Consider the following 25257-nt stretch of genomic DNA (forward strand, 5'->3'; position numbering starts at 1 on the left):
GACATGTGGTGAGCTCCTTGTCATGGTGGCTTGTGCTTGTACTGATCCAGGAATCTCCACCAAGTGGGAAAGTAAAGGTTAAGGGTAGGAATTTTATCCACTTAAATGTTGTATTGGATGGTGATGGCTTTGGGAGAGGTCTTGCAAGCTCCACTTCCTTGTGTTTTTCTTTGAATTCTTCCACTTCTTTGTAAGCTTCCTTAATTTCAACCTCTTCCTCTTGGTAGCTTTCTTCTAATTCAATCTCTTCTTCATTGCTTACCAAGGGCATGGGAGGTTGTGCATCTTCCTCCTTTGTGGGTGCATCTTCCTCTTTTGTTTTTGCATCTTCCTTTTCTTCCATGTATGAGGATGGAAAGTTCTCTAGTTCATTGGAGTATAAACCCCTTTGATTGATTTTCTCACTTTCTTCCATAAGATCTTGCATTATATCTCTTGGAAAAGAATTTGCTTGCTCCTCTTCCTGTGACTTGATAATTGATTGCACATGTTTCTCTATATTTTTGATACTTGTCTTTATATCATGTAGGCATTCTTTCATGAGGAGCTCAAGATCTGATGGTATTTGAGATGAATAAGGAGATGGTGGCTCTTGATATGCATAAGAAGGAGGTGATGGTTCTTGATAAGTGTAAAAAGACGATGGTTCTTGGTATGAATAGGGAGATGGTGGTTCTTGATATGGGTAGAAAGGTGGTGGTTCTTGGTATTGAGATGTTTAAAAGGTTAAGTTGAAAATATCATAAGGCAGGTACGCAAGTAATTAAGTTAAAAATCAAATATGGGAAAACAGATAAGGCTTCAGAGTTATCTATTTTTCTGGATTAACTTTTCTTACTAACTATTTTAATTATGTAGGATTTAATTTATGGCAAACTATATGTGACTAGACCCTGATTCCTTAGACCTTCCTAGTCTCCTCTAAAATTTAATAACTGCCAATTCCTTGGTCAATTATTTCCAATTAAAGGGTACATGATCAAATTCCAGTTTGCATGTCACAAAAACTCTAATTACCCAAAGAATAAAAGGATTATATGTCACGTATCCTGTTAAATCCAGATAATTAGAATTTAGGAGAAAATGTTTTCAAGCTGTTGTTCAAGTATAGAGCTTTTCCAAGTTATACAAGAACTCAAATAGAAAGAGGGTCATACTTCCTTCCACCTAAATTCATAAGATAAAGAACGAAAACGATTCTTAAATATAAATCCAAAACATAAATTAAAATAGAAAAAGTAATAAAATCAATCCATACAAATAAACAGAGCTCCTAACCTTAACAGTGGAGGTTTAGTTGCTCATGGAATGTAGAATGTAAATTTGTATAGAATTCCCTAATGGAATCCCTCTAATGTAATGTACCTAATAGAAGAGAAGTCTTCTCTTTTTATAACTAATCCTAATTAATTTAAAATCTAATATTTTAAATTAAGATAATATCTTTTCTTATTTTAAAACCAAATTTGAATTTAAATCAGAATTAGCTAACTACTCCGCGTCTTGTAACGTGGGGACCACTTGGCTTCAGTGGATCTGCGCCTAACTTGGGTGCTAAAATGGGGCCCAGAAATCACCCCCAGCGGTTTCTACGTTTTCTGCACGTGGCGCATGTCACGCGTACGCGTCAGTCAAGCGTACGCGTCGATAGTCTCTTTCGCAAGTCACGCGGACGCGTCAGTCACGCGGACGCGTCGGTCATGCGTCCGCATCGCTGAGCAAATCTTCAAATCACGCGTACGCGTCAGTCACGCGTACGCGTCGCTCCTTGCTGAAATCTCTTTTGATTCTTGAGCTGCAGAAACTCCATCAAATCCAGTCGAATGCTACCTAAAATAAACAAAATTGCAAAAGACTCAAAGTAGCATCTATATTGGCTAAAAGATAATTAATTCTTTATTAAACTCAACAATTTAGATGCAAATTCACTAGGAAAAGATAGGAAAGATGTTCACGCATCAGCCAGCCCCCTTTGAAGGTCTAAAATCGCATACACTGATTAAAGATCAAACAAAAGACAAGACGCCAAGTACAATAGTAAAAAGTTATATTTATACTAAATTAGTTACTAGGGTTTACAAAAATAAGTCTAAATGTAGAAATCCGCTTTTGGGGCCCAATTTAGTGTGTGCTTGGGCTAAGCTTGAGCTTTACACGTGTAGAGGTTTCTCCTGGAGTTAGACGCCAAGTTGTAACGTGTTTTTGGCGTTGAACTCTGGTTTGTGACGTGTTTCTGGCGTTTTACTCCAGAATGCAGCATGGAACTGGCGTTGAATGCTAGTTTGTGTCGTCTAAGCTCAAACAAAGTATAAATCATTATATATTTCTGGAAAGCTCTGGATGTCTACTTTCCAACGCCATTCAAAGAGCGCCATTTGGAGTTCTGTAGCTCCAAAAAATCCATTTTGAGTGCAAGAAGGTCAGAATCCAACAACATCAGCAGTCCTTTGTCAGCCTCCTATCAGATTTTTGCTCAGGTCCCTCAATTTCAGCTAGAAAATACCTGAAATCACAGAAAAACACACAAACTCATAGTAAAGTCAAGAAATGTGAATTTTGCATAAAAAGTAATAAAAAAATCCCTAAAAGTAGCTAGATCCTACTAAAAACTACCTAAAAATAATGCCAAAAAGCGTATAAATTATCCGCTCATCAGTGCTTGGCATCTAAAGACATGTACGCATCGTTCCATGCGCACGCGTCACAGGATCACCATGGGTCCATTTTAGGAATTTGTGGCTTGCAATTTCTAGCTCATTTTGAGCCTAATCCAACTCATTTCTGATGCTATTGAACCCAATGATTGAGGAGGGATGAACCAAGGAGTGTTAGTTTGAGTTTTTATCATGTTTTAGGTTAGAATTCTAAAGAGAGAAGCTCTCTCTTCTCTCTAGAAATTAGGTTTGATTTAGATTAGAATTTTCTTAGATCTAGTTTTAATTTCTTGTTTTCATCTTGTCTTCCTTACAATTTCTTGTTCTTATACCTTTGTTCTTCTCAATTTTCTTGTTAATTTTCCTTTTTATACCTCTTTTATGTTTATGCACTCTTGTTACTTTTATTTTCCTTTAATGCAATTTATGATTCATGTTTCTTATTGTTTAATTGCCTTGTTACTATTGTTTTCTTGCAATTGGTAGTTGTAGATTTCTGTTTTTTGCAATTTTATCTTGCTTTCTTTTTATGCCTTCCAAGTGTTTGATAAAATGCTTGGAAGGATGTTAGCAAGGTTCTGAAAACCGGACCAGACCGGCTGGTTCGACCGGTTTAACCGCGAACTGGCAATGCAAGCAGTCCGGTCCGCCTGTAAAAACCGCAATTGAAAAAACCACTGAAAAACCGGTGAACCGGTTGAAAACTGGCCGGTTGGGCCGGACCGGTGACCGGCCAGTTCGGAAAAATGGTGTTGTTTTTAATTTAAACAAAAAAAAGAAAGAAACGGATCCACTCTACCCATCCCCCCTCTCTTCCCCCAATCATTCATTCATTTCACACTCACTCCCTGGAGAACTCTAAAGCAAAGGAACCCTAGCCCTCCATCGTCGCCGCTGTTCCCAGTTCCTCAACGCCGCCGCCGTTACCCGTTCCTCAGTGCCGCCGCCGTCTCCAGTTCCTCAGCACCGCTGCTTCTTCCTCTTCCCTGTGTCCGAAATCCAGTAAGTCGGCAGGTCCTCTTCGACTCTTCATCTTAACTCACCAAACCAATTACCAAAACCCGAGGCTCTCTCTGCATTTTGCAATGGTTCTGCCGCAGTGCTGCCGCCGTCCGTGCTGTCGGCGCCATCCGTGGCCTGGCCCTCTCTTGTAGCTCGGCGTCCTGCTTTCCCTTCATCCGTCTGACCTCCGTGGCTTCTCTGTTTTGTTAGCTTGAAGCAAATTTCTGCCGTATCGCCGCTCGCCGTAGTCTCCCCGGTAGCCGTCGTCTCCCTGGTCACCGTCCGTGCCTCCATCAAAGGTTAGTGTCTCTGTTTGTTTTGTTCGTGTCTCCGTCTTCTCTCCCCAGAGCCTCTATTTGTTGATTTTTAATGTGAAATTGTGAAATTGATAATTTTTGCTGATTTTGTGCTGCTGCTATTTCTTTGATTTCTGAAATTTTGGTTAAAATTTTCTTGCTGCTGCTAAAAATGAAAATGAAATCATTATTGGAAATTTTGTTTATGGATTAGGGATTACTTGTTGTTGTTTGTAATGTTTGTTGAAATTTCAGGTTTAGTGTGATTAGGGATTACTTGTTGCTGTTGAAATTTCATGTTTAGTGTGATTAGGGATTACTTGTTACTGTTTGGTACTTGTTGCTGCTGTTTTAGTGTTTTTTAACTTTTGAATCAACTGTTTTTGAATTTTTGTTGATAAATTTATCGATTTTAGTATTTAGGGTGATTATTTGTTGCTGTATTTTAATTTTAGTTGCTGATTGTTCTTGATTTCTGACTCTTTTTAGTATATTGTGCTGATTGTTCTTGATTTCTGGCTGTGTGGTATGTTCTGATTTCTGGCTCTGTGAGTGTTGTTTTGTTTTTGTTTTAAGGCCTTATTTTGTGCTCAGTTTTCATTTTGTAGGAAATTTTTTGAGGTATATAAGAATTAAGAAGGAAGATTATCCCAACAGCTACTCTGTTGATTGATTCTAGTCCCCCACAAGCTTGAAGAGAGGAACCCTTCATCATTGGTTAGTATAAGAAATAAATAATCTGAAAACTGTTATTATTCCATTGTATTCAATTTGTGAACTTCCTCTGTTCAGTTTGTATAAGAAATAAATAATCTAAAATCTGTTCAATTGTTGTTCAATTTGTGAACTTCCTCCTGTTTAATTGTATTCCAAATTGTTAATTTGTGAACTTCCTCTGTTCAATTGAATTCCAATTTGCAATTTGTGAACAAAAGGTTTAATTTCTATTATGTTTAGTTTCTGTGTGCTAACTACCTGTATTGTTTAATCAAGTTTGTAGGTATTCAGAACCTTATAAAAAGAAATGAGCAATTATATAGCTCAGAAAACCCTCCCAGTGGTGTATCTTTACCTTTTATTCTGGTACAGGTATACCCGCATCCCACTGTCTCTTGTTTTTTGTTCAGTAGAACATGTCATTTTTTCCCCTTGGATCTTCTTCTGTATAAGCATTCTTATTCTATATTTTGTTGTTGTTAACTCCCTAATTGGCATGTAGCAATCGGCTGAAATTGATTTTTTAGAATGTTGTTAGCTTATAATATAATGATAACATGTTTATTTTATTAGGTGAAATTGATGCTGATTTATTCAAAGTAGCGGTCTTTATATCAAAGGTGGGAATGAAAGTGAAGATCATCCCACCGAAGCAGATTTGTAACGAGTTCTTGCGGATTTTGATGATTGATAAACCATGATGTTGGGATTTAATATTTAGATATGCTTTTATTACTATTTAACTTTTGAGTTTGGATTTTGATAAGATCATATATATGTATTTTGTTGATGATATTTTATGTAGTGTTTTAAATTTCGAAGATATTTTAAGATTTATATTAAACTATAATTATATTTTAGGATGTGTATTTATAATTTATTTATTATTCTATTCTAAAACGGTTTTTCCGGTTGAACCACCGGTTAGACCAGTAAACCAGTGAACCAGTGACTAGAGCGGTTTGATGATCGGTCCGGTTTTCTGAACCTTGGATGTTAGAGTAGATTTTTGTGTTCTTGGCTTTGGATGATAACTTAGGTGAACTTGAGTTGCTAATGTCCAAGTGATCGATGATTGGTATCCATTGACTCTAGCTTTCACTAAGTTAATTAATGAGGTGGCTAGGACTTATGGGTTAGGATTGATAAAGCTCATTTGACTTTTCTTCAATTGTTAGAGGATGACTTAATGGGATTGATCCTTGTAATTATCATATTGTGGTTAGTAACAAGGATACAGATCCTTAACCATTAACCCTTGCCAAGACCTTTTTATCACTTGAGTTTCATTTACTTTTCTTGTCTCTTATTCAAAACACCAAAATATACTTGTCCCATAATCAATAACAAGGACACTTCCTTGCAATTTCTTGAGAGACGACCCGAGGTTTAAATACTTCGGTTTATTTTTATTGGGGTTTGTACTTGTGACAAACAAATTTATGATTGAGGAATTGTTTGTTGGTTTAGAACTATACTTGCAACGAGATTTCATTTGTGAAATTATTTACGGACAGACAATTTCTGTTCATCAAAATGGCGTCGTTGCCAGGGAATTACAAATGTGTGCCTAGTTATTGGTTATTGTACATATGTTAATATTGTGAATAGCTTGATTTTTAGATTGCTTGTTAGTTTTTGCTAGTTTTAGGACTTTGTTTCATTATTCCATGTTAGCTTTTGTCTTTATTTTTTCTTTTCACTATGAATTCTCTCCCCTTTGCCTATGAGTTTGGTTCAAATTATGTTGTAGAAAATGGGAACTATAATGACAACATGCATCAAGGATGGAACAATCAAAGGTGGGAGGAGCCTCAAACTTATGAACAACCTTCTTGGCAACAACCTCCTCCGGTATTTTATAGGTATAATTCCACTCCTAATGCATATTTATCTAATGGATGTGGTGATCCACATTGTGGTTGTCAACAACCACCACCATATGCTTATGAACCATCTCTTCAACATAGTTTTAAACCACCATGGTCACAAGGTCCATACCACCAAACAACTCCACATGACCATAATCCTTATCCACCAAACTAACCACCTTTTGAGCCATATGAACCATACATAGAACCACCGCAATTCCATCACAATTACTCCCAAGAACCACCTCAATACACACCATCTCCATACCCTCACCAAGAAGAACCATGATAAACCCTATTTTTAGGGTTTATCTTATGTTGAATTTAGAGGGTTTTGTCAACTTGTCTCCCATTTATTCACTAAAATAGCATGGTTTTGTAGATTCTCCTTTAATTGTGCTTAAGAGTGAAAACATGCTTTTTGGGTCATAAAATAGCTAAATTTAATTTACCTTGATTTCATTAGATGCCTTGATATGTTTGTTAAGTGACTTCAGGTTTAGGAGGCAAATATTCGAATTGAGGGAATGAAGAAAAAGCATGTAGAAATGAAGAACTCATGAAGAAATGAAGGAATCGCAAAGCTGTCAATCCTGACTTTTTTGCACTTAATCGATCATAACTTGAGCTACATATGTCCAAATGAGGCAGTTTTAGTTGCGTTGGAAAGCTAACATCCGGGGTTTCAAAATGATATAAAGTTTGTCATAGAGGCTTGGCGTCTAAAGACATGTACGCATCGTTCCATGCGCACGCATCACAGGATCAGCGTGGGTCCATTTTAGTAATTCGTGGCTTGTAATTTCTAGCACATTTTGGGCCTAATCCAACTCATTTCTAATGCTATTGAACCCAAGGATTGAAGGGGGATGAACCAAGGAGTGTTAGTTTGAGTTTTTATCATGTTTTAGGTTAGAATTCTAAAGAGAGAAGCTCTCTCTTCTCTCTAGAATTTAGGTTTGATTTAGATTAGGATTTTCTTAGATCTAGTTTTAATTTCTTGTTTTCATCTTGTCTTCCTTACAATTTCTTGTTCTTATACCTTTGTTCTTCTCAATTTTCTTGTTAATTTTCCTTTTTATACCTCTTTTATGTTTATGCACTCTTGTTACTTTTATTTTCCTTTAATGCAATTTATGTTTCATGTTTCTTATTGTTTAATTGCCTTGTTACTATTGTTTTCTTGCAATTGGTAGTTGTAGATTTTTGTTTCTTGCAATTTTATCTTGCTTTCTTTTTATGCCTTCCAAGTGTTTGATAAAATGCTTGGAAGGATATTAGAGTAGATTTTTGTGTTCTTGGCTTGGGATGATAACTTAGGTGAACTTGAGTTGCTAATGTCCAAGTGATCGATGATTGGTATCCATTGACTCTAGCTTTCACTAAGTTAATTAATGAGGTGGCTAGGACTTATGGGTTAGGATTGATAAAGATCATTTGACTTTTCTTCAATTGTTAGAGGATGACTTAATGGAATTGATCCTTGTAATTATCATATTGTGGTTAGTAACAAGGATAAAGATCCTTAACCATCAACCCTTGCCAAGACCTTTTTATCACTTGAGTTTCATTTACTTTTCTTGTCTCTTATTCAAAACCCCAAAATATACTTGTCCCACAACCAATAACAAGGACACTTCCTTGCAATTCTTTGAGAGACGACCCGATGTTTAAATACTTCGGTTTATTTTTATTGGGGTTTGTACTTGTGAGAAACAAATTTTTGATTGAGGAATTGTTTGTTGGTTTAGAACTATACTTGAAACGAGATTTCATTTGTGAAATTCTTTACCGACAGACAATTTCTGTTCATCAAAATGGTGCCGTTGCCAGGGAATTACAAATGTGTGCCTAGTTATTGGTTATTGTACATATGTTAATATTGTGAATAGCTTGATTTTTGGATTGCTTGTTAGTTTTTGCTAGTTTTAGGACTTTGTTTCATTATTCCTTGTTAGCTTTTGTCTTTATTTTTTCTTTTCACTATGAATTCTCTCCCCTTTGCCTATGAGTTTGGTTCAAATTATGTTGTAGAAAATGGGAACTATAATGACAACATGCATCAAGGATGGAACAATCAAAGGTGGGAGGAGCCTCAAACTTATGAACAACCTTCTTGGCAACAACCTCCTCCGGTCTTTTATAGGTATAATTCCACTCCTAATGCATATTTATCTAATGGATGTGGTGATCCCCATTGTGGTTGTCAACAACCACCACCATATGATTATGAACCACCTCCTCAACATAGTTTTGAACCACCATGCTCACAAGGTCCATACCACCAAACAACTCCACATGACCATAATCCTTGTCCACCATACCAACCACCTTATGAGCCATATGAACCATACATAGAACCACCGCAATTCCATCACAATTACTCCCAAGAACCACTTCAATACACACCATCTCCATACCCTCACCAAGAAGAACCATGATAAACCCCTTTTTAGGGTTTATCTTGTGTTGAATTTAGAGGGTTTTGTCAACTTGTCTCCCATTTATTCACTAAAATAGCATGTTTTGTAAATTCTCCTTTAATTGTGCTTAAGAGTGAAAACATACTTTTTGGGTCATAAAATAGCTAAATTTAATTCACCTTGATTCCATTAGATGCCTTGATATGTTTGTTAAGTATCTTCAGGTTTAGGATGCAAAGATTCGAATTGAGGGAATGAAGAAAAAGCATGTAGAAATGGAGAACTCATGAAGAATGAAGGAATCACAAAGCTGTCAATCCTGACTTCTTCGCACTTAATCGATCATAACTTAAGCTACATATGTCCAAATGAGGCGGTTCCAGTTGTGTTGGAAAGCTAACATCTGGGGCTTCAAAATTAAAGAGGATTTAATATAGTTTCCTTGCCTTTAAGGATGTGTACGCGTCGATGCTCGCACGTGACTCACTAAAGGCAACTCATGGCCAGCAATTTTTGAAGCAATTTGGGCCCAATCCAACTCATTTCTGAAGCTATTTAACCCAAGGATTGAAGACGGATGAGGCAATTAGTTAGATAGTTAGTTTTAGTTGAGTTTTATTAGGCTTTAGTTAGTTTCTAGAGAGAGAAGCTCTCTCTTCTCTCTAGAATTAGGATTAGGATTAGGTTTAATTCTTCTCTAGATATAGGTTTAATTAATGCTTTAATTTACTTTTCCTACACAATTTCTTGTTCCTCTACTTCTCCTCTCTCTAGTTTTGTACTTTACTCCTTGTAATTCTTTACTTTTATGTTGATGCACTCTTGTTTCTTCTATTTCTCTTTTAATGCAATTTATGATTCATGTTCCTTTATTGTTGATTTGTTTTGTTGATTGTTAATTTCTTGCTATTGGTAATTGTAGATTTACTTTTCTTGCAATTTTATCTTACTTTCTTTTGATGCCTTCCAAGTGTTTGATTAAATGCTTGAAAGGATGCTAGAGTAGAATTTTCTCCTCTTGGCTTAGGTTGAGTAATTGGTGACACTTGAGTTATCAAACTCTCTTGTTGATCGATAATTAGAAGTTGCTAATTGATTTGAATTACAATAAAGCTAGTCTTTCCTTAGGAGTTGACTAGGACTTGAGGAATCAAATTGATTCATCCACTTAACTTTCCTCCATAGTTAGAGGTTAACCAAGTGAAGCGAGGATCAATTGTTGTCACAATTGATAAGGATAGCTAGGATAGGACTTCTAGTTCTCATATCTTGCCAAGAGCTTTTCTAGTTGTTGGTTTATTTCTTTTGCCATTTACATTTCTTGTCTCTTATCTCAAAAACCCCAAAGATACTACATAGCCAATAACAAGAACACTTTATTACAATTCCTAGGGAGAACGACCCGAGGTTTAAATACTTCGGTTACTTTTATAGGGGTTTGTTACTTGTGACAACCAAATTTTTGTATGAAAGGATTATTATTGGTTTAGAAACTATACTTGCAACGAGAATTTATTGTGAAATTATAGATCACACAATAATCCAATTATCAAAATAACCCTCAACCATACTCACAAGCCCCTTTTCACCAACCACCTTCATATGACCCTAATCCTTACCCACCATACCATCAACCATATGAGCCATATGAACCATGATGAGCGGATAATTTATACGCTTTTTGGCATTGTTTTTAGGTAGTTTTTAGTAGGATCTAGCTACTTTTAGGGATGTTTTTATTAGTTTTTATGAAAAATTCACATTTCTGGACTTTACTATAAGTTTGTGTATTTTTCTGTGATTTTAGGTATTTTCTGGCTGAAATTGAGGGACCTGAGAAAAATCTGATTCAGGCTGAAAAAGGACTGCTGATGTTGTTGGATTCTGACCTCCCTGCACTCGAAATGAATTTTCTGGAGCTACAGAACTCCAAATGGCGCGCTCTCAACTGCGTTGGAAAGTAGACATCTAGGGCTTTCCAGAAATATATAATAGTCCATACTTTATTCAAGTTTAGACGATGCAAACTGACATTCAATGCCAGTTTCATGCTGCATTCTGGAGTAAAACGCCAGAAACACGTCACAAACCAGAGTTAAACGTCAAACAGACGTTACAACTTGGCGTTTAACTCCAAGAGAAGCCTCTGCACGTGTAAAGCTCAAGCTCAGCCCAAGCACACACCAAGTGGGCCCCGAAAGTGGATTTCTGCACTAAGACTTATTTCTGTGAACCCTAGTAACTAGTCTAGTATAAATAGGACATTTTACTATTGTATTAGACATCTTTGGTCTCAGTTTTAATCGATTGTTCATCTTAGGAGACTATTGATCACATTTTAGGGGCTGGCCATTCGGCCATGCCTGGACCATCACTTATGTATTTTCAACGGTGGAGTTTCTACACACCATAGATTAAGGTGTGGAGCTCTGCTGTTCCTCGAGTATTGATGCAATTACTATTATTCTTCTATTCAATTCAGCTTATTCTTATTCTAAGATATTCGTTGCACTTCAACATGATGAATGTGATGATTCGTGACACTCATCATCATTCTTACCTATGAATGCGTGCCTGACAACCACTTCCGTTCTAACTTAGATCGAGCGTGTATCTCTTGGATTCCTTAATCAGAATCTTCGTGGTATAAGCTAGAATCTATTGGCAGCATTCTTGAGAATCCGGAAAGTCTAAACCTTGTCTGTGGTATTTCGAGTAAGATTCTGGGATTGAATGACTGTGACGAGCTTCAAACTCACGATTGTTGGGCGTAGTGACAGACGCAAAAGGATCAATGAATCCTATTCCGACATGATCGAGAACCGACAGATGATTAGCCGTGCTGTGACAGAGCATTTGGACCAGTTTCACTGAGAGGACGAGAGGTAGCCATTGACAACGGTGAAACCCAACATACAGCTTGCCATGGAAGGGAGTAAGAATGATTGGATGAGAGCAGTAGAAAAGCAGAGATTCAGAAGGAATACAGTATCTTCATGCGCTTATCTGAAATTCGCACCAATGATTTACATAAGTATCTCTATCTCTATTTTATGTTTTATTTTGTCTTATTATTCAAAAACCATTATAACCATTTGAATCTGCTTGACTGAAATTTACAAGATGACCATAGCTTGCTTCATACCAACAATCTCCGTGGGATCGACCCTTACTCACGTAAGGTATTACTTGGATGACCCAGTGCACTTGCTGGTTAGTTGTGCGAAGTTGTGACAAAATGTGATTCACGTTTGAGAGCTCCAAGTCTATTGGCGCCATTGTTGATGATCACAATTTCGTGCACCAAGTTTTTGGCGCCGTTGCCGGGGATTGTTCAAGTTTGGACAACTGACGGTTCATCTTGTTGCTCAGATTAGGTAATTTTCTTCTTATTTTCTTTCCAAAAATTTTTCAAAATTTTTTTTCTTTATTTATTTTCGTTTTTCCAAAAAGAAATTTTCGAAAAATCCAAAAAAATTAATAAAATCATAAAAATAAAAAATATTTTGTGTTTCTTGTTTGAGTCTAGTGTCAATTCTTAAGTTTGGTGTCAATTGCATGTTTTTAAAATTTATGCATTTTTTTCGAAAAATTCATGCATGGTGTTCTTCATGATCTTCAAGTTGTTCTTGGTAAGTCTTCTTGTTTGATCTTCATATTTTCTTGTTTTGTGTCTTATGTTGTTTTTCATATGCATTTTTGCATTCATAGTGTCTAAGCATGAAAAATTTCTAAGTTTGGTGTCTTTCATGTTTTTCTTTTCTTGAAAATTTTTCAAAAATAAGTCTTGATGTTCATCTTGATCTTCAAAGTGTTCTTGGGGTTCATCTTGACATTCATAGTGTTTTTGCATGCATCATGTGTTTTGATTCATAATTTTCATGTTGTGAGTCATTTTTGTATTTTTATCTCTCATTATAAAAAAATTCAAAAATAGAAAAACATCTTTTCCTTATTTTTCTCATAAATTTCGAAATCTTTGGGTTGACTTAGTCAAAAATTTTTAAAATAAGTTATTTCTTGTTAGTCAAGTCAAGATTTCAATTTCAAAAATCCTATGTTTTCAAAATCTTTTTCAAAAATCAAGTCTTTTTCATTTTTTTATTATTTTCGATTTTTTTTTTAAAAAATTGATTTTCAAAATCTTTTTTATCTTTATTTCAAAATTTCAAAAAACTTTACTAACAATTAATGTGATTGATTCAAAAATTTGAAGTTTGTTACTTTCTTGTTAAGAAAGGTTCAATCTTTAAATTCTAGAATCATATCTTTTAGTTTCTTATTAGTCAAGTAATCAATTTTAATTTGAAAAATCAAATCTTTTTCAAAACAAATTTCAATCATATCTTTTTAATCATATATTTTCTTTCCAAATCATATCTTTTTCAAAATTGATTTAAAAAATCTTTTCTAACTTCTTATCTTTTCAAAATTGATTTTCAAATCTTTTTCAACTAACTAATTGACTTGTTTCTTATCTTTTTCAAAACCACCTAACTACTGTTCTCTCTCTAATTTTCGAAAATTCCTTCCTCTTTTTCAAAATTCTTTTAATTAACTAATTGTTTCAAATTTTAATTTTAATTTTATTTCTTCTCCTAATTTTCGAAATTCTCCTCCTCTCATCTCTTTCTATTTATTTATTCATTTACTAACTCTTTTCTTCATCTAAAAAATTCGAACCCTCTCTTCTCCTCTGTGTTCAAATTTTTCTCCTTCTTCTTCTATTCTTTTCTTCTTCTACTCACATAAAAGAATCTCTATACTCTTACATAGAGGATTCCTCTTCTTTTCTATTTTCTTCTTTTTCATATGAGCAGGAGCAAGGATAAGGATATTCTTGTTGAAGTAGATCCTGAACCTGAAAGGACTCTGAAGAAGAAGCTAAGAGAAGCTAAAGCACAACAATCCAGAGAAAATCTTACAGAGAATCTCAAAAAAGAAAGAGACATGGCCGAACCCAATAACAATGGTGGAGGTGCAAGGAGGATGCTTGGTGATTATACTACACCTACTTCCAATTTTTATGGAAGAAGCATCTCAATCTATGCCATTGGAGCAAACAATTTATGCAACAGAACTGCAAGTTTCATGGTCTTCCATCAGAAGATCTCTACCAGTTTTTAACTGAATTTTTGCAGATCTGTGATACTGTTAAGACTAATAGAGTAGATCCTGAAGTCTACAGGCTCATGCTTTTCTCCTTTGCTGTAAGAGACAGAGCTAGAACATGGTTGGACTAACAACCTAAAGATAGCCTGGACTCTTGGGATAAGCTGGTCACGACCTTCTTGGCCAAGTTTTTTCCTCCTCAAAAGCTGAGCAAGCTTAGAGTGGACGTTTAGACCTTCAAGCAAAAAGATGGTGAATCCCTCTATGAAGCTTGGGAATGATAAAAGCAGTTGACCAAAAAGTGTCCTTCTGACATGCTTTCAGAGTGGACCATTTTAGATATATTCTATGATGGTCTATCTGAGCTTTCTAAGATGTCACTGGACCATTCTGCAGGTGGATCCATTCACCTAAAGAAAATGCCTGCAGAAGCTCAAGAACTCATTGACATGGTTGCAAATAACCAATTCATGTACATCTCTGAGAGGAATCCTGTGAGTAATGGGACGCCTCAGAAAAGGGGATTTCTTGAAATTGATGCTCTGAATACCATATTAGCTCAGAACAAAATGTTGACTCAACAAGTCAACATGATTTATCAGAGTCTGAATGGATTGCAAAACGCATCCAACAGTACTAAAGAAGCATCTTCTGAAGAAGAAGCTTATGATCCTGAGAACCCTGCAATGGCAGAGGTGAATTACATGGGTGAATCCTATGGAAACACCTATAATCCCTCATGGAAAAATCATCCAAATTTCTCATGGAAGGATCAATAGAAGCCCTAACAAGGCTTTAATAATGGTGGAAGAAACAGGTTTAGCAATAGCAATCCTTTTCTATCATCTTCTCAGCAACAGACAGAGAATTCTGAGTAGAGCCCCTCTAGCTTAGCAAATATAGTATCTGATCTATCTAAGGCCACTTTAAGTTTCATGAATGAAACAAGGTCCTCCATTAGAAACTTGGAGGCACAAGTGCGTCAGCTGAGTAAGAAAAGCACTGAAACTCCTCCTAGTACTCTCCCAAGCAATATAGAAGAGAATCCAAAAAGAGAGTGCAAGGCCATTGATATTATCAAAATGGCCGAATCCAAGGAGGAAGGGGAGGACGTTAATCCCAATGAGGAAGACCTCATGAGACGTCCCCCAGACAGAAAGGAGTTCCCTATTGAGGACCTAAAGGATTTTGAGGCTCGTATAGAGACCATAGAGATTCCATTAAACTTCTTTCTGCCATTCATGAGCTCTGAGAACTATTCTTCCTCTGAAGAGGATGAAGATGTAACTGAAGAGCAAGTTGCACAATATCTAGGATCCATCATAAAGCTGAATGCCAAGTTTTTTGGTAATGAGACTTGGGTAGATGAACCTCCCTTGCTCATTAGTGAACTAAATATATGGGTTCAGCAAACTTTACCTCAAAAGAAACAAGATCCTGGTAAATTCTTAATACCCTGTACCATAGGCACCACGACCTTTGAAAAGGCTCTGTGTGACCTGGGGTCAGGTATAAATCTTATGCCACTCTTTGTAATGGAGAAACTGGGGATCTTTGAGGTACAAGCTGCAAGTATCTCACTAGAGATGGAAGGCAAGTCAATAAAACAAGCTTATGGATTGGTAGAGGACGTGTTAGTGAAGGTTAAAGGCCTTTACATCCCTGGTGATTTTATAATCTTAGACACTGGGAAGGAGGAGAATGAATCCATCATTCTTGGAAGACCCTTCCTAGCCACAGCAGAAGCTGTGATTGATGTTGACAGAGGAGAGTAGTCCTTCAATTGAATGGGGACTACCTTGTGTTTAAAGCTCAAGGATCTTCCTCTGCAACCATGGAGAGGAAGTATGAAAAGCTTCTCTCAATACAGAGTTAAACAAAGCCCCCACAATCAAACTCTAAGTTTGGTGTTGGGTGGCCACAACCAAACTCTAAGTTTGGTGTTGGGAGGTCCCAACAATGCTTTGAACATTTGTGAAGCTCCATGAGAGCTCACTGTCAAGCTATTGACATTAAAGAAGCGCTTATTGGGAGGCAACCCAATTTTTATTTATCTATATTTCTATTGTTCTTTTATGTTTTGTTAGGTTTATGATCATGTGGAGTCACAAAACAATTGCCAAAATTAAAAACAAAATCAAAAACAGCAAAAGAAAAAACACACCCTGGAGGAAGAGCTTACTGGCGTTTAAACGCCAGAACAGAGCATGAAGCTGGCGTTGAATGCCAAAAGTAAGCAGCAGTCTGGCGTTTAAACGCCAGGATTGCACCCTGAGGAGAACTGGCATTAAACGCCAGAAACAAGCAGCAAAGTGGCGTTTAACGCGAGAAACAAGCATAAAGCTGGCGTTTAACGCGAGAAACAAGCATCAGTCTGGCGTTAAATGCCAGGATTGCACACAGAGGGCATTTTACACGCCTAAAGGGTGCAGGAATGAGAAATCCTTGACACCTCAGGATCTATGGACCACATAGGATCACCTCAGGATCTGTGGACCCCACAGGATCCCCACCTACCTTCTCCCTCTCTCTCACACCTTTTCATAACACTCTTCCCCAAACATCATTCACCAATCACCTCAATCACTCTTCCCCATCACCTCTCACCACTCACATCCATCCTCTCTTCCCCATAAACCCCACCTACCTTCAAATTCAAAATCTCTTTTCCACCAAAACCCACCCTAAATGACCGAACCCCATTCCCTCTCCCTTCACTATATAAACCCCTTCATCCTTCTTCATTTTCACACAACACACCCTCTCTTCCCCCCTTGGCCAAAACCTACATCACTCTCCCTCTCCTCCATCTCTTCTTCTTCTTCACCTATTCTTTCTTCTTTTGCTCGAAGACGAGCAACATTCTAAGTTTGGTGTGGTAAAAGCATAGCTTTTTTATTTTTCCATAACCATTGATGGCACCTAAGGCCAGAAAAACTTCTAGAAAGAGGAAAGAGAAGACAAAAGCTTTCACTTTCGAGTCATGGAAGATGGAGAGATTCATCTCAAAAGCCCATCAAGACCACTTCTATGAAGTTGTGGCCAAGAAGAAGATGATCCCTGAGGTCCCTTTCATGCTCAAGAAAAATGAGTATCCGGAGATCCGACATGAGATCCAAAGAAGAGGTTGGGAAGTTCTTACCAACCCCATTCAACAAGTCATAATCTTAATGGTTCAAGATTTCTATGCCAATGCATGGATCACTAGGAACCATGATCAAAGTATGAACCCGAATCCAAAGAATTGGCTTACAATGGTTCGAGGGAAATGCTTAGATTTCAGTCCAGAGAATGTAAGGTTGGCATTCAACTTGCTTATGATGCAAGAAGATGCATGCCCCTACACTAGAAGGGTCAACTTTAATCAAAGGTTGGACCAAGTACTCATGAACATATGTGTGGAAGGAGGTCAATGGAAAAGAGACTCAAAAGGCAAGCCAGTTCAATTGAGAAGACTGGACCTTAAGCCTATGGCTAGAGGATGGTTGGAGTTCATCCAACGCTCCATCATCCCCACTAGTAACTGATCCGAAGTAACTGTGGATCGGGCCATCATGATCCATAGCATCATGATTGGAGAGGAAGTAGAAGTTCATAAAGTCATCCCTCTAGAACTCTACAAAATGGCCGAAAAGCCCTCTACCTTGGCAAGGCTAGCTTTTCCTCATCTCATTTGCCATCTATGCTACTCAGCTAGAGTTGTCATAGAAGGAGACATCCTCATTGAAGAGGACAAGCCCATCACTAAGAAGAGGATGGAGCAAACAAGAGAACCCATTCATGGATCTCAAGAGATGCAAGAGGAATCTCATCATCAATAAATCCCTGAGATGCCTCAAGGGATGCACTTTCCTCCAAACAACTATTAGGAACAACTCAACACTTCTCTAGAAGGATTGAGTTATGACATGAACCAATTAAGGGTGAAACACCAAGAGCACTCCATCATTCTCAATGAGATTAGAGAAGATCAAAGAGCTATGAGGGAGGAGCAACAAAGGCAAGGAAGAGACATAGAGGAGCTCAAGAACACCATTGGTCCTTCAAGGATAAGGCGCCACCATCACTAAGGTGGACTCTTTCCTTAACTTCCTTGTTCTTATCTCTCTGTTTTTCGGTTTTTAAGCTTCATATTTGTCTATGTTTGTGTCTTTACTACATGATCATTAGTATTTAGTAACTATGTCTTAAGGCTATGAATAATTCCATGAATCCTTCACCTCTCTTAAATGAAAAATGTCTTTAATACAAAAGAACAAGAAGTACATGAGTTTCGAATTCATCCTTGAAATTAGTTTAATTATATTGATGTGGTGACAATACTTTTTGTTCTCTGAATGAATGCTTGAACAGTGCATATTTTTGATCTTATTTTTTATGAATGTTAAAATTGTTGGCTCTTGAAAGAATGATGAAAAAGGGAAATGTTATTGATGATCTGGAAAATCATAAAATTGATTCTTGAAGCAAGAAAAAGTAGTGAAGAACAAAGCTTGCAAAAAAAAAAGTGGTGAAAAAAAAATATATAAAAGAAAAAGAAAAAGCAAGCAGAAAAAGCCAATAGCCCTTAAAACCAAAAGGCAAGGGTAAAAAGGATCCAAGGCTTTGAGCATCAATGGATAGGAGGTCCCAAGGAAATAAAATCCAGGCCTAAGCGGCTAAATCAAGCTGTCCCTAACCATGTGCTTGTGGCATGCAGGTCCAAGTGAAAAGCTTGAGACTGAGTGGTTAAAGTCGTGATCCAAAGTAAAAAGAGTGTGCTTAAGAGCTCTGGACACCTCTAACTGGGGACTTTAGCAAAGCTGAGTCACAATCTGAAAAGGTTCACCCAGTCATGTGTCTGTGGCATTTATGTATCCGGTGGTAATACTAGAAAACAAAGTGCTTAGGGCTACGGCCAAGACTCATAAAAGTAGCTGTGTTCAAGAATCAACATACTTAACTAGGAGAATCAATAACACTATCTGAACTCTGAGTTCCTATGGATGCCAATCATTCTAAACTTCAAAGGATAAAGTGAGATGCCAAAACTGCTCAGAAGCAAAAAGCTACAAGTCCCGCTCATCTAATTAGAACTAATATTCATTGATATTTTGAGATTTATAGTAAATTCTCTTATTTTTATCCTATTTTATTTTCAGTTAATTGAGGACAAGCAACAATTTAAGTTTGGTGTTGTGATGAGCGGATAATTTATACGCTTTTTGGCATTGTTTTTAGGTAGTTTTTAGTAGGATCTAGCTACTTTTAGGGATGTTTTTATTAGTTTTTATGCAAAATTCACATTTTCAGAGAGTTAGGCGAGATTTATGCTAATGTTGTGCCTCCCGCCTAACCCTGCTCACGCGTACGCATGCATGACGCGTACACGTCCCTCTACTGATCTGCGCATCCACGTGTAAGCGTGGATGACGCGTCCGCGTCGCCTTGCACCCTGTTTTTTGTCTTTTCTTCTTCTTTCTTCTTCTCCCTTTCTTCTTTCCTTCTTTTTTCTTTCTACCTTCCTTCTCCTCTCCTCTCCCTTTCTTACTTTAGTCTTTACCCTCTCTAAAAAAAGAGTTTTTTTTCTCATCTTTCATTTTCTTTTGTTGATTGCATTTGCATACTTTTATTCTTTGCATTTCAATTTTGTTCCTATAGCTTGTTCTTCTTTTTCTTTCTAAGTTTCCTATTTTAATAATGGTGTTTAATTATTTTACTCAATTGTTGAGAATTTCTTGGTTATTTTGGTGCCCCTTGACTTGTTTGATATTGTTGGGTGATGAAACTTTTAAAATCAATGCTCAATCTTTTATGATTCTTGCATCCTTTGTGCATTGATATGAACTTGCATGTCTTTCATGACCCACTTTTTCTTGTTCGAACTTGATGCTTTTGACTGCTTTTTATGCTTTGAATTTACTCTTGCATCAAGTATTAGTTGATTTTCCCTTTGCCTATATTGCTTTCTCACTTACATGCGTAGCTAACACGTAGTGAGAACCCTACTTTTATTTGGCATTAGCCCCCGCCTATATTCTTTTTGCTTTGATATCTTTGATATAGGCTTAATTTTCTTTCTTTTTCTCTCTTTTTAGGTTGATCACCAAGAAGAAAAAAGGAATAGTTTCTAAATGGGGCAACAAACAAGTTCATACGCACACCCTTTTGAAGAAGCTCATAAGTTGTTTCAACCCATCCACCTTGCTCTTCTTTGCATGCACCGAGGACGGTGCAATCTTCAAGTGTGTGGAGGTTCGGTCGATGATCGATCTCCATGGGTAATAATTTCCTTTTCAACACCAACTCTTAGTTTTCCATGTTAGCTAGTTGTTGCATTGCATGATAGGTTGCATGTTAGTTATAATTTGTACATATTTTACCACTTTTTTCTTATTAGGACTACTTGGTTAGGGTGATGATTTTTTTTCCAAGAAACTGTTTTAGGGCACCCTACCAATTTGAAAAATTTTTGTTGAACTTGCTTGAAAGAATTTATTTTGGAACATGGGTTTGAGCTAAGAACACAAGCTAGTGAGATTTGAGCCTAATTGTGTGGTTACATCTTATAACCACTTATTTCCCTTCTTGTGTGCAACTGTTCTCTTTCTATGATTGTAATTTTTGATTTATTTGATTCTTTATGTCCATTATTCTATGTATACATGCATTTATATGATTGAGGCCATCATTTCATTTAGCTCAATTACCCAAATAGCCTACCTTTTACCTACCGTTGTTAGCCAACTTTGAGCCTACGATTAACCCACTTTATTCTTTAATTTAGCACATTACAAGCCTTAAAGAGAAAAATAATAAATGTCCTTTATTTGGATCTTTGGTTAGCTTAGCCTAGTGAGTGTGAGTATCATTCAAGTGTGGGAAAACTTGGAACATTGGTTGGGATAAAAGAGTGTTTTGTATTTCTATCAAGAATTTAGGGAATTGGGTACATGCTCATGTATTAATTATATGTAAAACCATATGCATTGATGCCTTCGTATATACCTTATTGTGAAAAATAAAAGAAAAAAATGATAAAGAAAAAGACAAAAAATATATGAATTAACAAAAAAAATATAGAAAAAGAAAAGAAAAGAAAAAAAAGAAAGAAAAGAAAAAGAAAAAGCAATAAAAGGGGACAAAATGCCCCAAAGTAAAGATTAATAAAGATCAATGCATATGTGTGGTAATCAAAAGACAATGCATGAGTATGTAAAAAAGTGAAAGATATGTAGTTAGGTTAGTTTTGAATTTGTATAGGTCATTGTATAGGTTAGGTGGGAAAGTCTAGGTTAATCAAAGATTCAAATTCTAGTACACTTAACCATATATGATTCTACCTTGACCCTAACCCCATTACAACCTATGAATAAGTCCCCATGATGAATGTATGCATGCATTGAATAATTGTTGATTGTTAGATGAAAAACAAATCTTGGAAAGCATGATTAGGGGAGAATTGAGAGAATCGACCCTATACACTGGAGCGACTAGAGTGCAAACACTTCCGGTGAGGGTTCGATGCTCAATTCCTTGATTTCCAGCTTTCATGAGCGTTCTTCTTGCAAGTCTATTTGAACTTCATTTTTTATACTTGAATTGGTATGATTCATGAATCGTCATATGACTTTAGCCATACCTGTTTATACATGCTCTTGGAGGAATGATTTATTTTTAACCAAGTAGGTAGAATTATTTTTCATTTAGTTGCATTCATTTAGATAGGATGCATATAGATAGGTTGCATTGAATAAATGTCATACCCCTTGTTTCCTTCTTGGTTTAGCATGAGGACATGCAATGGTTTAAGTGTGGGGAGGTTGATAAACCCCATTTTTAGGCTTTATCTTGTGTTGAATTTAGAGGATTTTGTCAACTTTTCTCCCATTTATTCACTAAAATAGCATGGTTTTGTAAATTCTCCTTTAATTGTGCTTAAGAGTGAAAACATGCTTTTTGGGTCTTAAAATAGCTAACTTTAATTCACTTTGATTCCATTAGGGAGGCAAAGACTGGAATTGAGGGAATGAAGAAAAAGTATGTAGAAATGGAGAACTCATGAAGAAATGAAGGAATCACAAAGCTGTCAATCCAGACCTCTTTGCACTTAATTGATCATAACTTGAGCTACAAAGATTCAAATGAGAAGGTTCCAGTTGCGTTGGAAAACTAACATATGTGGCTTCAAAATGATATAAGATTTGCTATAGTTTCCTGGCGTTTAGGGACGCGTACGCATTGATGCTCGCACGTGACTCACTAAAGGCAACTTGTGGCCAGCGATTTCTGAAGCATTTTGGGTCCAATCCAACTTATTTCTGATGCTATTTAATCCAATGATTGAAGAGGGATAAGGCAATTAGTTTGGTAGTTAGTTTTAGTTGAGTTTTATTAGGCTTTAGTTAGTTTCTAGAGAGAGAAGCTCTCTCTTCTCTCTAGAATTAGGATTAGGATTAGGTTTAATTCTTCTCTAGATCTAGGTTTAATTAATGCTTTGATTTACTTTTCCTTTACAATTTCTCGTTCCTCTACTTCTCCTCTCTCTAGTTTGTACTTTACTCCTTGTAATTCTTTACTTTTACGTTGATGCACTCTTGTTTCTTCTATTTCTCTTTTAATGCAATTTATGATTCATGTTCCTTTATTGTTGATTTGATTTGTTGATTGTTAATTTCTTGCTATTAGTAATTGTAGATTTACTTTTCTTGCAATTTTATCTTACTTTCTTTTGATGCCTTCCAAGTGTTTGATTAAATGCTTGAAAGGATGCTAGAGTAGAATTTTCTCCTCTTGGCTTAGGTTGAGTAATTGGTGACACTTGAGTTATCAATCTCTTTTGTTGATCGATAATTAGAAGTTGCTAATTGATTTGAATTCTAATAAAGCTAGTCTTTCCTTAGGAGTTGATTAGGACTTGAGGAATCAAATTGATTCATCCCCTTGACTTTCCTCCATAGTTAGAGGTTAACCAAGTGAAGCGAGGAGCAATTGTTGTCACAATTGATAAGGATAGCTAGGATAGGACTTCTAGTTCTCATATCTTGCCAAGAGCTTTTCTAGTTGTTGGTTTATTTCTTTTGCCATTTATATTTCTTGTCTCTTATCTTAAAAACCCCAAAGATACTTCATAGCCAATAAGAAGAACACTTTACTGCAATTCCTAGGGAGAACGACTCGAGGTTTAAATACTTCGGTTATTTTTATAGGGATTTGTTATTTGTGACAACCAAATTTTTGTATGAAAGTATTATTTTTTGTTTAGAAACTATACTTGCAACGAGAATTTATTGTGAAATTCTAGACCACACAATAATCCGATCATCAAACCACCTTCTTATTATGAACCCTTTCTCCTAAATAATGAACCCTCCAATCCACCCCAAGCCCCAATGGACGATTCTCTCACTATGTTACTTCAAGGGCAAAGAGAAATGCAAAGGGAGACACTAGAATTCACGGCCGCCGTGGCCGAGGTAGTAAATCGATTAGCCTCCCAATGTTTTAATACTCAAAGCACTCCCATGGTCACATGTGGAGAATCAAATAAAGAGAATAACATTAAGGAGAGATTGAAAAATCCAGTGGAGAATGAGGAGTTAGATCTTGTATTGAAACAATTGGAGGAAGCTATGATTGTTGAAGAAGAGAAAGAAGTGGTTGAAGATTTTGGAGATGTTGAAAGTTCATGGGAATGTGGAACCTTAGAACCCTCTTCTACGAAGCTTGACATTGATGTTGAGGGGTGTGCGCAACTTCCAAGGCATATCATGGTTGAAAACTTTGAAGAGGTTGATCAAGAGATGGATTCAATCATTGATGAGTTTCTGTCTACAATTGAATCCTCTCCTATCGGACATGAAGTTGAAGTCATGGAAGAATGTGCACAAACTCCCATACCCTTGGTGAGCAATGAAGAAGAGATTGAATTGGAAGAGAGCTACTAAGAGGAAGAGGTTGAAATTGAAGAAGCTTGCAAAGAGGTGGAGATATTCAAGGAAGAGCACAAGGGAGTGGAACTTGCAAGATCATTGGGACCACCCCTTCCTAAGTCACCATCCTACACAACATTCAAGTAGGTAAAATTCTTATCCCTAAGGTTTACTTTCTCACTTGAATATGGTTTGATTGAAAATGATGGTCAACTTAGAGCTCTTTGTGGAGTTAAGAGTAGGAGAGAGTTGTGTAATGGTTGGAAACATCACTCTAAGTTCATGATGGTTGCATGCTCAAAGTTGAATAGTAATGGTTGGTGTAGAACAAAATTGCATGAGTTTTGAAAGTTGTTTGGAGGCTTCTTTAAGAATTCAAAGGTCATGCCACCTGGAGGGACTCATAATGATCAACTTGAAGACAAGTGTAGAAACAAGATTCGGGATCTGGAAATACAAGAGGATCAATTTTGGGAGCCCTTAGCTTGTGTGGAACTCCATCAAGACTTGGAGCTATTAATCTTAAAGGATGGAGCATATTGGAAGTCCAAGCATTGGTGGATGTTCAAGGATGGATTCAAGCACAAGCCACCATGATGAGTAGCTCCCCATAAGTTCAACTTAAGGAGTTAAACTAAAAGTGCTAGGTGGGAGACACCCCACCATGGTAAACTCTTTTCATTCTCTTGTTTATATAATCAATAAATGAATTGAGTTGCCATTATTAGGTAGTTTTCTTCTTTGCATATTCTTATTTTAGTGTATTGGTTGCTAGTTTGTTTGAGTAGATTTATGCTTTAAGTTGTAGGTTAGTTGTTTTCGAATTGCATTTTGCTTGTAGTGCAAGTTTTGTTTCTTTTGTCTTTGAAAATTTTTCAAAAACTTAATGATTTTTATTAAATTTGAATTGTGGTTGCTTTAGAATGTTTATAGGTTAGGAGAGTGTTAAATTCTGTTTTTATGCTTTAAAAAAAAATCACCCACGCTTAAGCATGGGCCATGCTTATGCATCGATTTCACTTCCGCAACTCCTAGTACAAAACCAGAGAGTTGTGCGAAAATTGTGCTAGTTTTGTGCGAAAAGCACAATCCACGCGTAAGCATGGGTGACGATTATGCGTGGATTGTCTCTGTTGCAATCGATGCTTAAGCATGGGCGACGCTTATGCGTGGATTGCACCCTGTTTTTCTCCTTTCTTCTTTCTTCTTCCTTCTTGTTTCCTTCTTCTTTCTTTCTACATTTCTTCTTTTCTCTTCTTCCTTTCTTACTT

The 25257-nt window shown here is 36.6% G+C and overlaps 1 non-coding gene across 1 annotated transcript; it reads right to left on the minus strand.

Annotated features, from left to right (window-relative positions):
• Positions 1-14287: 14287 nt before the first annotated feature.
• On the minus strand, positions 14288-14395 carry LOC130984910 (small nucleolar RNA R71). The gene has a single exon (XR_009067365.1). It is a non-coding gene; the product is annotated as a small nucleolar RNA R71 (small nucleolar RNA).
• Between the last annotated feature and the right edge of the window lie 10862 nt (positions 14396-25257).

Source organism: Arachis stenosperma, chromosome 5, assembly GCF_014773155.1.
Source record: "Arachis stenosperma cultivar V10309 chromosome 5, arast.V10309.gnm1.PFL2, whole genome shotgun sequence".
Classification (NCBI taxonomy): Eukaryota; Viridiplantae; Streptophyta; class Magnoliopsida; order Fabales; family Fabaceae; genus Arachis; species Arachis stenosperma.